This window comes from Macrotis lagotis, chromosome 1, assembly GCF_037893015.1.
Source record: "Macrotis lagotis isolate mMagLag1 chromosome 1, bilby.v1.9.chrom.fasta, whole genome shotgun sequence".
NCBI lineage: Eukaryota > Metazoa > Chordata > Mammalia > Peramelemorphia > Peramelidae > Macrotis > Macrotis lagotis.
This window is the reverse complement of record NC_133658.1, coordinates 171903760-171914591: the sequence shown is the minus strand read 5'-3', so window position 1 is coordinate 171914591 and position 10832 is coordinate 171903760. Positions and strand designations below refer to the sequence as shown.

The 10832-nt window shown below is 39.1% G+C and overlaps 1 pseudogene; it reads left to right on the top strand.

The window, feature by feature from the left end:
* The first annotated feature begins 7353 nt into the window (after positions 1 to 7353).
* Positions 7354 to 8091, top strand: LOC141514726 (ubiquitin-conjugating enzyme E2 G1 pseudogene; annotated as a pseudogene).
* The last annotated feature ends 2741 nt before the right edge of the window (positions 8092 to 10832 follow it).

The following is a 10832-nucleotide window of genomic DNA, read 5'->3' as shown; positions in this document are numbered from 1 at the left end:
GGAAAAGGAGTTGCAAAAGGTAAATGAAGAAAATTCTTCTCTAAAAAAAAGAATGGAGTCTGTAGAAACTAATGATTTCATGAGACAGCAAGAGTCTGTTAAACAGGGGCAGCTAGGTGGCGCAGTAGATAAAGCACCGGCCCTGGAGTCAGGAGTACCTGGGTTCAAATCCAGTCTCATACACTTAATAATTACCTAGCTGTGTGGCCTTGGGCAAGCCACTGAACCCCATTTTCCTTGCAAAAAAAAAAAAACCAAAAAAAAAAGTCTTAAACAAAACCAAAAAATTGAAAATAATAGAAAGAAAAAGAATTTTCAGTCCTTGTCCAGGAGTAGGGTGATTAATGTTTAACTATCTGCTAACTGGACATACTTTGAAGTTTGATCTACATTATCAACATTTCCTCCAATCACTTTTTAAAGTCAATCAATAAAATAATAAATTGAGTTCTGATTTGTAGTATTTGCTGATTTTGATGTATTCAGTTCATGCTGAAAATTTAACCATCAGCTCTCAGCAGTTAGAGCACGAACTGAGTGGTTCCCTTTTATCTTGAAGATAAAATGCAAACTTGTTAGTTTAGAATTTAATTCCATTCACAATCTGGTTGTAGATTATATTACCATACTCTTCCATTTTATTATACTTCATGTTCCAGCTATAGCCTACCTACTATTTCCCAAACTCAGCATTCCCATCTTATCTTTCTATGACTGAAATGCATTCCTTTCTCTCTCTGCCTCTCAGAATGAGTAGCTTCCTTCAAAGTTCAGTTTCAGCTGCTATTTTCTCTGTAAAGCTTTCTCAGATCTTGATTGTTCTCTGAACTCCTGCCTCAAATTACCTTCTATTTATTGATCTATGTGTGTACTTATACACACACATACATATATGTATATATATATATATATATATATATATATATATATATATATATATATATATATATACATGTCCCCAGGAGAAGAGAATCTTTTTGAGAAAAAGAATTGTTTTCCTTTTTTTGCCTTTGTATTCCGAATATCTAGCATATAGATTAAGAATTAGAAAAAATAGGGGCAGCTAGTTGGCGCAATGGATAGAGCACCAGCCCTGGAATCAGGAGTACCTGAGTTCAAATCCGGCCTCAGACACTTAATAATTACCTAGCTGTGTGGCCTTTGGCAAGCCATTTAACCCCATTGTCTTGCAAAAAATAACCTAAAAAAATAAAACAAAATAAAAAAGAATTGGAGGCTGTCCAATCCAACCCTGTCTTCCTAAGACAATTCAAATGGAAGTGATTCAGTTTCCTGGCATGGTGCTGGTAGACTGTCCAGGTTTTACAGGCATAGAGCAATAAAGCCAGTACAAAAGCTACACATTGACTTAGGAAGATTCTAAAAATCATCTGGCAAGATAAGGTATCAGAAACAGGTTTTTTTCTCCAGCTAAATTGCTCTCAAACTCTACTGCACATAGGCCAAATTCCAAACATATGTGTACCCAAAAGGTTATTTTATGGAGAACTCACACAAGGCAAACTTGGAGGTAACACAGAGGTCAGAAGAAATAGTATAATGACATTCTCAAGGTCTCACTGAAATTTTTTTTGTTTTTAGGTTTCACTGAAAAATTTTAATATTGATAGTGGGACATGGGAGATACTGGTCCAGGACCACCAAGCATAGCACACCCAAATCAAAGAAGACCCTGTACTCTATGACCAAAGCAGAACTGCAGTGGCACAAAGGAAGCATTAGCAGTGCAAATCCAGCGGCACAAAGAAAACATTAGCATTGCAAATCCAGAGGCATCTCAATCCAAAATGTTCTAAGAGGTGATTTGTGCATGATCTGTGACAGAACTGGAATTGATAGCTCAGAGATCTGGCTTCAAACTCAGCACATAGTAGGAGCTTTATTAAATGTTTGACAAATTGAATTGAAGGCAATAATTATTTTCTAAGTAGTAATTTGCTGGCTTTTTTGTCAATGGTTAACCCCCGCCCCCAGGAATTTAGCATCTTGTAATTTATGAGGAAACACAAAGGGCTAATAACCAAGGAATACTATGACAAGTTGGCAGTTAGGCTAACTCTACAATCAATCTGTGCATCAACTGGCTGAATCTATTGTGAGGCAATCAGGCCCAATTTCTGATGTAGCTGCTGAGCCTTGGTGCTGAGAAAGGAATGGAAGGCATATAACTCTATCACTTTTCTCAAGAAAATTTATTTATGATAATATAGTGGCATAGTGTAGAGTGGCAGCTAGGTGGCACAGTGTGTAAGGCACCAATCCTGGAGTCAGGAGGACCTGTGTTCAAATCTGCCTTCAGATATTTAATAATTATCTAGCTGTATGTCTTTGGGCAAGTCACCTAATCCCATTGCCTTGCAAAAAAAAGAAAGAAAGAAAGAAAATTCATTTCTTTTACTTCCTTCTTCCCCATTTGAACCCTCAGAATCAAAAGTAAAAATCAAACTCTGTCATCAAGTTATAAGCTTGGAAAATGAGCAAACATCTGAAAAAAGAGAACCTGACCATAAACAAAGTAACTGTCACAATTACTTTGGTCCCATGAAGGATTAAAACACATTCAGAAGATGAGAAGGACAAAGCTTGTATAACCAAAGCCTCTAAGAAAAATAAGAATTAGTCTCAGGCTATGGAAGACCTCAAAAAAATAAAGATGTTAAAAATCAAAGTGAGGGAGATAGAGAAAAAATTGGAAAGAGAAAGGAGAGCAATACGGGAAAATCATGAAAACCAAGTCAGCATTCCTTGATGAAAGAATACAAAAAAAAGAAGAAAACTGAAAAATACTAAGGAAAACAACATCATAAAAACGTGTTTAGGTCAAATGGAAAAAGTACTTCACAAGGTCAATGAGGGGAAGAATGCATTAAAAAGCCAGATGCAAAAGGAGATAAAAAGGTTCTCTGAAGAAAATACTTCCTTCAAATGTAGAATGTAGCTGAGGGAAACCTAGTACTTTGTGAGAAATCAAGAAACAATAAAACAAAATCAAAAGAATGAAAAACTAGAATAAAATGTGAAATATTTCATTGGAAAAACAACTAAACCTGGAAAACAGATCCAGAAGAGATAATTTCAAAATTGTTGGGCTACTTGAAAGTCAAGACCAGGAAAATTTTTCAAAAAAATTCTCCAGGGAAATTGCCCTAATATCTTAGAAGCAGAGGGCAAAGTAGAAACTAACAGAATTCATCAACCACCTCCTGAAAGAAATCCTAAAATAAAAATTCCCAGAAATATAATAGCCTAATTCCAGAACTCCCAAGTAGAAAATAATTAAAGAAGTCAGAAAGAAGCAATTTAAATATTGTGAAGCTATAATCAAGATTATACAGGATTTAGCAGCATCTGCATTAAGGGCTCATAGGACTTGGAAAGCAAAAGAGCTTGGATTACAAACAAGGATCAACCACCCAGAAAAACTGAACATACTCTTTCAGGGTAAAAGATGGACATTCAATGAAATGGGTGACTTTCAAACTTTCCTGTTGAAGTGACTAGAACTGAACAGAAAATCTGATTTTCAATTATGGGACTTAGGTGAAGTATAGAAAGAGTTTACAGGAAGGGCAAGTTATGAGGGATTTAATGATATTAATCTGCTTTTATTCCTGCATGGGAAGATGATACTGATAACTCATATGAATCACCTCATTTATTAAGGCAGTTAGAAGGAGCATTTATAGACAAGACATAGGAAGGAGCTGAATATGAAGGTGTAATATATTATAAAAAAATGGAGTTAATGGACAAAAAAGAATGTACTGGGAGAAAGGAAAAAGAGAAGTACAACAGGTCAAGATATTTCAAGAGTCAAGAAAAAACTTTTGCAATGGAGTGGAAGGGGAGGAAGGGGTGGGAGAATGAGAAAGCCTTCATCCTCATCAGAAGTGGTTCAGAGAGAAAATAGCATACATACTCAATAGGGTATAGAAATCTATTTTACCGTAGAGGAAAAAAAGAAGAAAAGGATGGGAGAAAGGAGACAGGGGGAAGGGAGAGAAATTGTAGGTGATAAAAGAGAGGAAAGATTGTAGGAGAGGGTGGTCAGATAAAACACAATTTTGAGGAGGGACAGGGTGAAAAGAGAAAGAGAATAGAATAAAGGGGATTGGGGAGGAATAGGATGAAGGGAAATACAGTTAGTATTAACAACTGTGGGAAAAAAATATTGAAGTAACTTCTTATGATAAAGAATTTGATCCATCCCAAAGACAAGGCTGATGGTATCTGAATATAAACCGAAGTGCACTTTTTTCTTTCTCACTTTATTTTTCTTGAGATTTCTCTATCTTTATGGAAGGAGGGGAGATTATTTACTTTTACAACAAGACTACTGTAGTGATGTAAAAATAAATAAATAAATAAATTTTTTTAGATGTTGAACTTACATTGCCTCCTCAGTGATTTCTGTGAAGTGTAACAAAAGAGAATATGATCCTCTTTGTCTGAAAAATCAGCTCAATAGCTTTTAAAAATTCACTTATGCTAATTAGTCTTGGTAAAGTTCATTATCATTATTATTATTTCAACAAGCATTTATTAAGATCCTACTTTGTACTAAACATGGAGGGAAACTAAGACAAAAAAGTATACTTTCGAGGAGTTCACAATACAATGGTAAAGACATGCAAATAACTATGTATAAATAAGCTAGATACAGGATAAAATTGGGGTTAGACTCAGAGGGACAGCACTAAGATTAAGCAGGAGTGAGAAAGGCTTCTTGCAGATTAAATATCTGACCAGGGAAATAAAGAAGCAGAGATGAGACTGGATTTCCTTATCCCACTCAGGCTGGAAGTACAGCAGACCCTCACAAGCCAATCCCAAATGTTATTGACTGAGAAGCTTTATTTTGGTACATTTTTTCCCCATCTGCCTGATTCATCATTCCTTAAACAACCTGGTAGTCCTCTGCTCCTGAGAACTCATCATAAGCTGTCAGACTTATCAGAGATGCCTGACCAGATGCATCCCTATGGTAGCTCAGGTAATCTACCTCTTTGTCTGAAAAACAAGATGTTTTAAAAATAAAGGGTCCTCAGCAGCCCCATGGTTGACTTTTGATAAGGTTTTATAATCCCCCACCATGTTTCATAGTAATGTTTCAAAATATCAGAGGTTTGGTTAATAAATTTGTATTCTTTTAGAGAAAGCATTTCTTTAAAAAGCATCACAGGACTTCTGGCCAAGATGGCGGAGAGAAGACAGGCACAGTTCTAAAGTCTCCTGATCTTTCCCCATCTATCATATGAAACAAACCTCTTAAAAGAAATCCGACCCACAAAACCCAGAAAGAAAAGCCAAGAGAAAGTACATCTACCGCAGGATTTGTCTCCGGCAGCAGCACTGGCAAAATGCAGGTGGGTGAGTCTGGGCTCAGAGGGAGCATCAGCACTGGATCAACCAGATTAGCAACTGAATTGGAACCGGGGTCTGAGGGCCTGAGAGCCAGACCTGCTGGATCAGCGGTGGGGCTGGACGACAGGGGGCTTGAGTCAACTAGGGAGCAGAGGCGCTGGTGTTGGTGCTGTCCCCCGGGAGCTTGTGGACAGGGCTGGGGAGAGAGTTCCAGTGCAGGAGAGCTGCAGACACCATCCCTGGACTCCTCTGGTCTGAGGAACTCAGAGTCCACGCCTCCATTACAGCTCAAACCTCTTGCTGGAACAAATGCAAACTACTTCTGCCTCAGGCCCAGGTGTGTGAGCAGAAGAACCAGCCCAGCTGAGGAATGACCTCAGGCCAGGGTAAAGAGCACCTTTGATTGAAGGCAAAAGAATTCAATAGCTCCAACTCCTCCCTGCAAGCAAAGGGAGCCTCAATCAAGGTCACAGACACTCCAGAGAAAGCAACCAACACCTCCTACTGGCCAGCCAGAGGAACTGCACTTAGTGAGTCCAGCCTTTAGTGATCCCAAGTCCCTGTGAACCAGCCACTCCCCAACTCAAGGTTTTAGCAAAATGAAGAAGGGTCAGCGGAAAGGTGGATCCATAGAAAAATTCTTGGAAGGGAAAGATCCTAACTCAGAGAGACCTAGAACCTCTGAGGAGAATACAATCTGGTCTTCAGCACAGAAAGACTTCCTTGAAGAAATAAGGAAGGAGCTTAAAAATTTGGGAGAGACAATTAATACCTTACAACAAGAAAAACAAATCCTTAGAAAGTACAATTGGACAAATACAAAATGAGAATAAATCTCTCACATTATCAATTGGACAAATACAAAATGAGAATAATTTTCTCAGATCCTCAATTGGGCAAATGCAAAAAGAAAATAATTCTCTCAAAACCTCAATTGGTCAAATGGAAAGCTCTTTCAAAAGTAGAATTGACCAATTGGAAAAGGAGTTGCAAAATGTTAATGAAGAAAACTCCTCCCCCCAAAAAAGAATGGAGTCTACAGAAAGTAATGACTCTATGAGACAGCAAGAGTCAGTTAAACAAAATTAAAAATTAGAAAAAATAGAAGAAAAATGTAAAATACCTCATCAATAAAACCACTGACCTTGAGAATAGATCGAGGAGGGGAAACCTGAAAATTATAGGACTTCCTGAAAGCATTGAAGAGAAAAAAAGCCTAGACTTAATAGTACAGGATCTAGTGATGGAAAACTGCCCTGATATCATGGAATCGGAGGGCAAAGTAGTTATTGAAAGAGTACATCGATCCCCACCAGAAAAAAGATCCTAAAATGAAAACACTAAGGAATGTTGTGCTCAAATTCCAGAACTGTCAGATAAAAGAGAAAATCCTACAAGCAGCCAGAAAGAAACAATTTAAATATCAAGGAACCACAGTAAGGATCATGCGGGACCTGGCTGCATCAACATTAAGGGATAAAAGGGCCTGGAAGGAGATATTTTGAAGAGCACAGGGGCTTGGAATGCAACCAAGAATCTACTTTCCTGCAAAGCTGAGTCTTCTCTTCCAGGGAAAAAGATGGATATTTAACGAAATGGAAGAATTCCAAAAATTTCTGATGAAAAGACCAGAGCTAAACAGAAAATTTGGACATCAAAGAGGAGGTTCAAGAGACACACAAAAAGGTTTAAAAAAAAAAAGGGCAGTAGGCGCAGTGAGCCTGTGGCGAGGGTTGGAGAAGGAGCCGCCAAGGTGAGTGCGGACCGGAGGCGAGGCGGCGCAGCCCCGGTCTAGCGCGGCAGGGCGCAAGGAGCGCAGAGGCGAGTGCCTGCGTGGTGACCCTGGCGAAGCCAGCGGCCTGCCAGCCCGTCGGGCCGCCCAGGTCTCCTGGCTGCCGCCGCCCGGGCCCCAGCCCTCGGGCTCCCCAGGCCCGCTGCGGCCCGGCCGGGTGCAGGCCTGGCCAGAGGATGACGGAGCTGCAGTCGGCGCTGCTCCTGCGGAGGCAACTGGCAGAGCTCAACAAAAATCCAGTCGAAGGATTTTCTGCTGGCTTAATAGATGACAACGACCTGTACAGATGGGAAGTCCTCATCATCGCCCCCCCCACACACATTGTATGAAGGGGGCGTTTTCAAAGCTCATCTCACTTTCCCAAAAGACTACCCCCTCAGACCACCAAAAATGAAGTTCATCACGGAAATATGGCACCCAAATGTCGACAAGAATGGTGACGTGTGCATCTCCATCCTTCATGAGCCTGGGGAAGATAAATATGGTTATGAAAAGCCTGAAGAGCACTGGCTCCCCATCCACAGGGTGGAAACCATCATGATTAGTGTCATTTCTATGCTGGCGGATCCCAATGGAGACTGTGGATGCAGCCAAAGAATGGAGGGAAGACCAAATTCAAAAGGAAAGTTGCCCGCTGTGTGAGGAAAAGCCAAGAGACTGCTTTTGAGTGACCTTTATTTAGCAGCTCATAGCTTCACTTTTTCAGGGTCTCCACTTGGGAAACATGGCACTCTCCCTACCTAGCCGGACACTGGCTGGAACTGGGCTGCAATCAAACATGCCAGTTACCAGTGCGACAAGAGCCTGCCAAGTGCCAACTTAGAGATGATGACGCATTGAATTCTAATGAACTGCTTTAACCTTCAGGAAGAGTTGTAAAAACCTGTACATAGCACATCATGACCCGGAAATATCTATACTGTCCACCCCCAGCCACGGTATACCAAATGATGCTCTCCTAGTTAGACTAAGAATCATGTACATTCGAAAGATTTTAGCAGGTTTTCTTTCCCTATTCATTGTTTCTTTATCAGTTTAAAGAGACTTCTTAAAGCATGTCGGATTAAAATCAATTAGGATTAAATTTGTCCATTTAATTTTCCTTTAAACCATTGAGGCTTCATCAAACGCTTTCATTTACTAGACTTTGGTATTTTCTTTGTTTGGAAACCTTTTGCTGGGCTCTTGCAGCTTCTGCCTGAGCATTTTCCAGTCGAGTTGGACCCAGAGACCCTCAGCGAGCAGCCATCTGACTTGAATGAGGACCTGCCAGGGCCGCCAGCCCGCGGTGCTCTCTCCTCTTGTCATCCAATCACGCACATCTTTGATTGGGTGTAGCAATAATCTTTTCTGGCCGCCAAGCTCTCCCGCCCACGCTCCTGGTCCAAAGTCAGCGGATTGGAATTAACCCAAGGGGGTTTGGGGGTCCGTTTGTCTTCATTCTGCCTGATGTTGATATTGGACTCACAAAACGTGGCCTGCCAGAAGCTGTTCCCACCAATAACTTCTGGGTTTGGGATTACAGATGCTGTGTCCTCACACCTGCCCCATTTCTCTACACCTAATGTACAAAGAAATTGTGGTGTATATTTTCATGTAATTTGATTTTTGGAATTTTGTCACCTTACATAGTGAGTTCTTCCAAAATATAATTTTTTTTCCAATAAAATTTTTTTTTAAATTTAAAAAAAGGGCAGTAAAAGGAAAAAAAAATGCTATCCAGTAAGTTGAAACTGGCTATATCCCAGCATGGGGAAAAAGATTCTCATAAATCTTGAGAATTGTAACTCTAACAAAGAGAATATACTTAGCCAGAAATGATAGACATTCATGAACTATCCATGAGACTGTTATCTAATGGGATGTGACTGGCTTTAACCCCACTTGGGAAAAAGACTAATAACTCTCAGGGATTTTGACTCTATGCGATAGAATATACTGAACTAGAAGGGACAGACACTCAGAATTTTCTATGACTTAGAATGATCTAAAAAACACTACCTGCTTAAAAAGGGGGACAGGAAAGAGACAGGAGGAGGGAGGGGATTGAATGGGGTAAATCTCATTACACTAAGAGGTACAAAAAACCTATGGTAATACAGGGGAAGAAGGGAGCAGATGAGAAACACCTGAATCTTCTTCTCATCAGACTTGGCTTAAAGTCAACCTACACATACTCAGTTAACTTATAAAACATCTAACCTTTCAAGTATTAAAAGGGGAAAAGGGGAGGGGGGGATGGAGAAAAGGGGGGAGGGGGAAATAACAAAAGGAAGGGAAGGGAAAAGGGAAAAAGGGAAAGGGGAAAGAAAGGGAGGGCAAACACACTGAAGGGGTGGTATTCAGAAACAAAATACTGGGGAATATGGATAAGGGTGGGGGAAAGGGGGAAAAATACAAACAGAGGGAAGATAGCATGGAGGGCAATAAAGAATTAGTAATCATAACTTTGAATGTGAATGGGATGAATTCTCCCTTAAAACGTAAGCAAATAGCAGAGTGGATTAAAAACCAGAATCCTACAATATGCTGCTTACAAGAAACTCATTTGAAGCAGAGGTTTACATATAGAATAAAGGTAAAAGGTTGGAGCAAAATATATTTTGCTTCAGCTGAAGTAAAAAAAGCAGGGGTAGCAATCCTTATTTCAGACAAAGCAGCAGCAAAAATAGATACCGTTAAAAGAGATAAGGAAGGAAACTTTATCCTCCTAAAAGGTACCATAGACAATAAAGTCATTTCAATATTGAATATATATGCACCCAGTGGGACAGCACCCAAATTCTTAGAGGAGAAGCTTAAAGAACTACAGGAAGATATAGACAGCAAAACTCTACTAGTGGGAGACCTCAACCTCCTGCTATCAGATCTAGATAAATCGAATCATAAAATAAACAAGAAAGAAGTTAAGGAGGTAAATAGATTGTTAGAAAAACTAGATACGGTAGACTTCTGGAGGAAACTGAACAGGGATAGAAAGAAATATACCTTTTTCTCTGCATTACATGGAACTTATACAAATTGACCATGAGCTAGGACATAAAAACCCAATGATCAACTGCAGAAAGACAGAACTAGTGAATACATCTTTCTCAGATCACAATGCAATAAAAGTCATATGCAATACTGGGCCAAGGAGATATGGGCTGATTAACCTCATTTTAAAAAATGAGTGGACCAAAAAACAAATTATAGAAAGAATTAACCATTTTATCCTAGATAGTGATATTAATGAAACAGTATACCAAAACCTATGGGATTCATTCAAAGCAACTCTCAGGGGATATATTAGAGCTCTAAATGCTTACATGAATAAATTGGAGAAAGAGGAAATCAATGAACTAAACATGCAACTAAAAAAATTAGAGAAACAACAAATCAAAAATTCCCAATTAAATACCAAATTTGAAATTCTAAAAATTAAAGGAGAAATTAATAAAATTGAAAGCAAAAAACTATTGAATCAATAAATAAAACCAAAAGTTGGTATTATGAAAAAGCCAATAAAATTGATAAACCTCTGTTCAATTTGATTAAAAAAAAGAAAGAAGAAAACCAAATTGAAAGTATCATAAATGAAAAAGGTGAACTCACCACTAATGAGGAGGAAATTAAAGTAATAATTTGAAATTATTTTGCCCACTCTATGCCAATA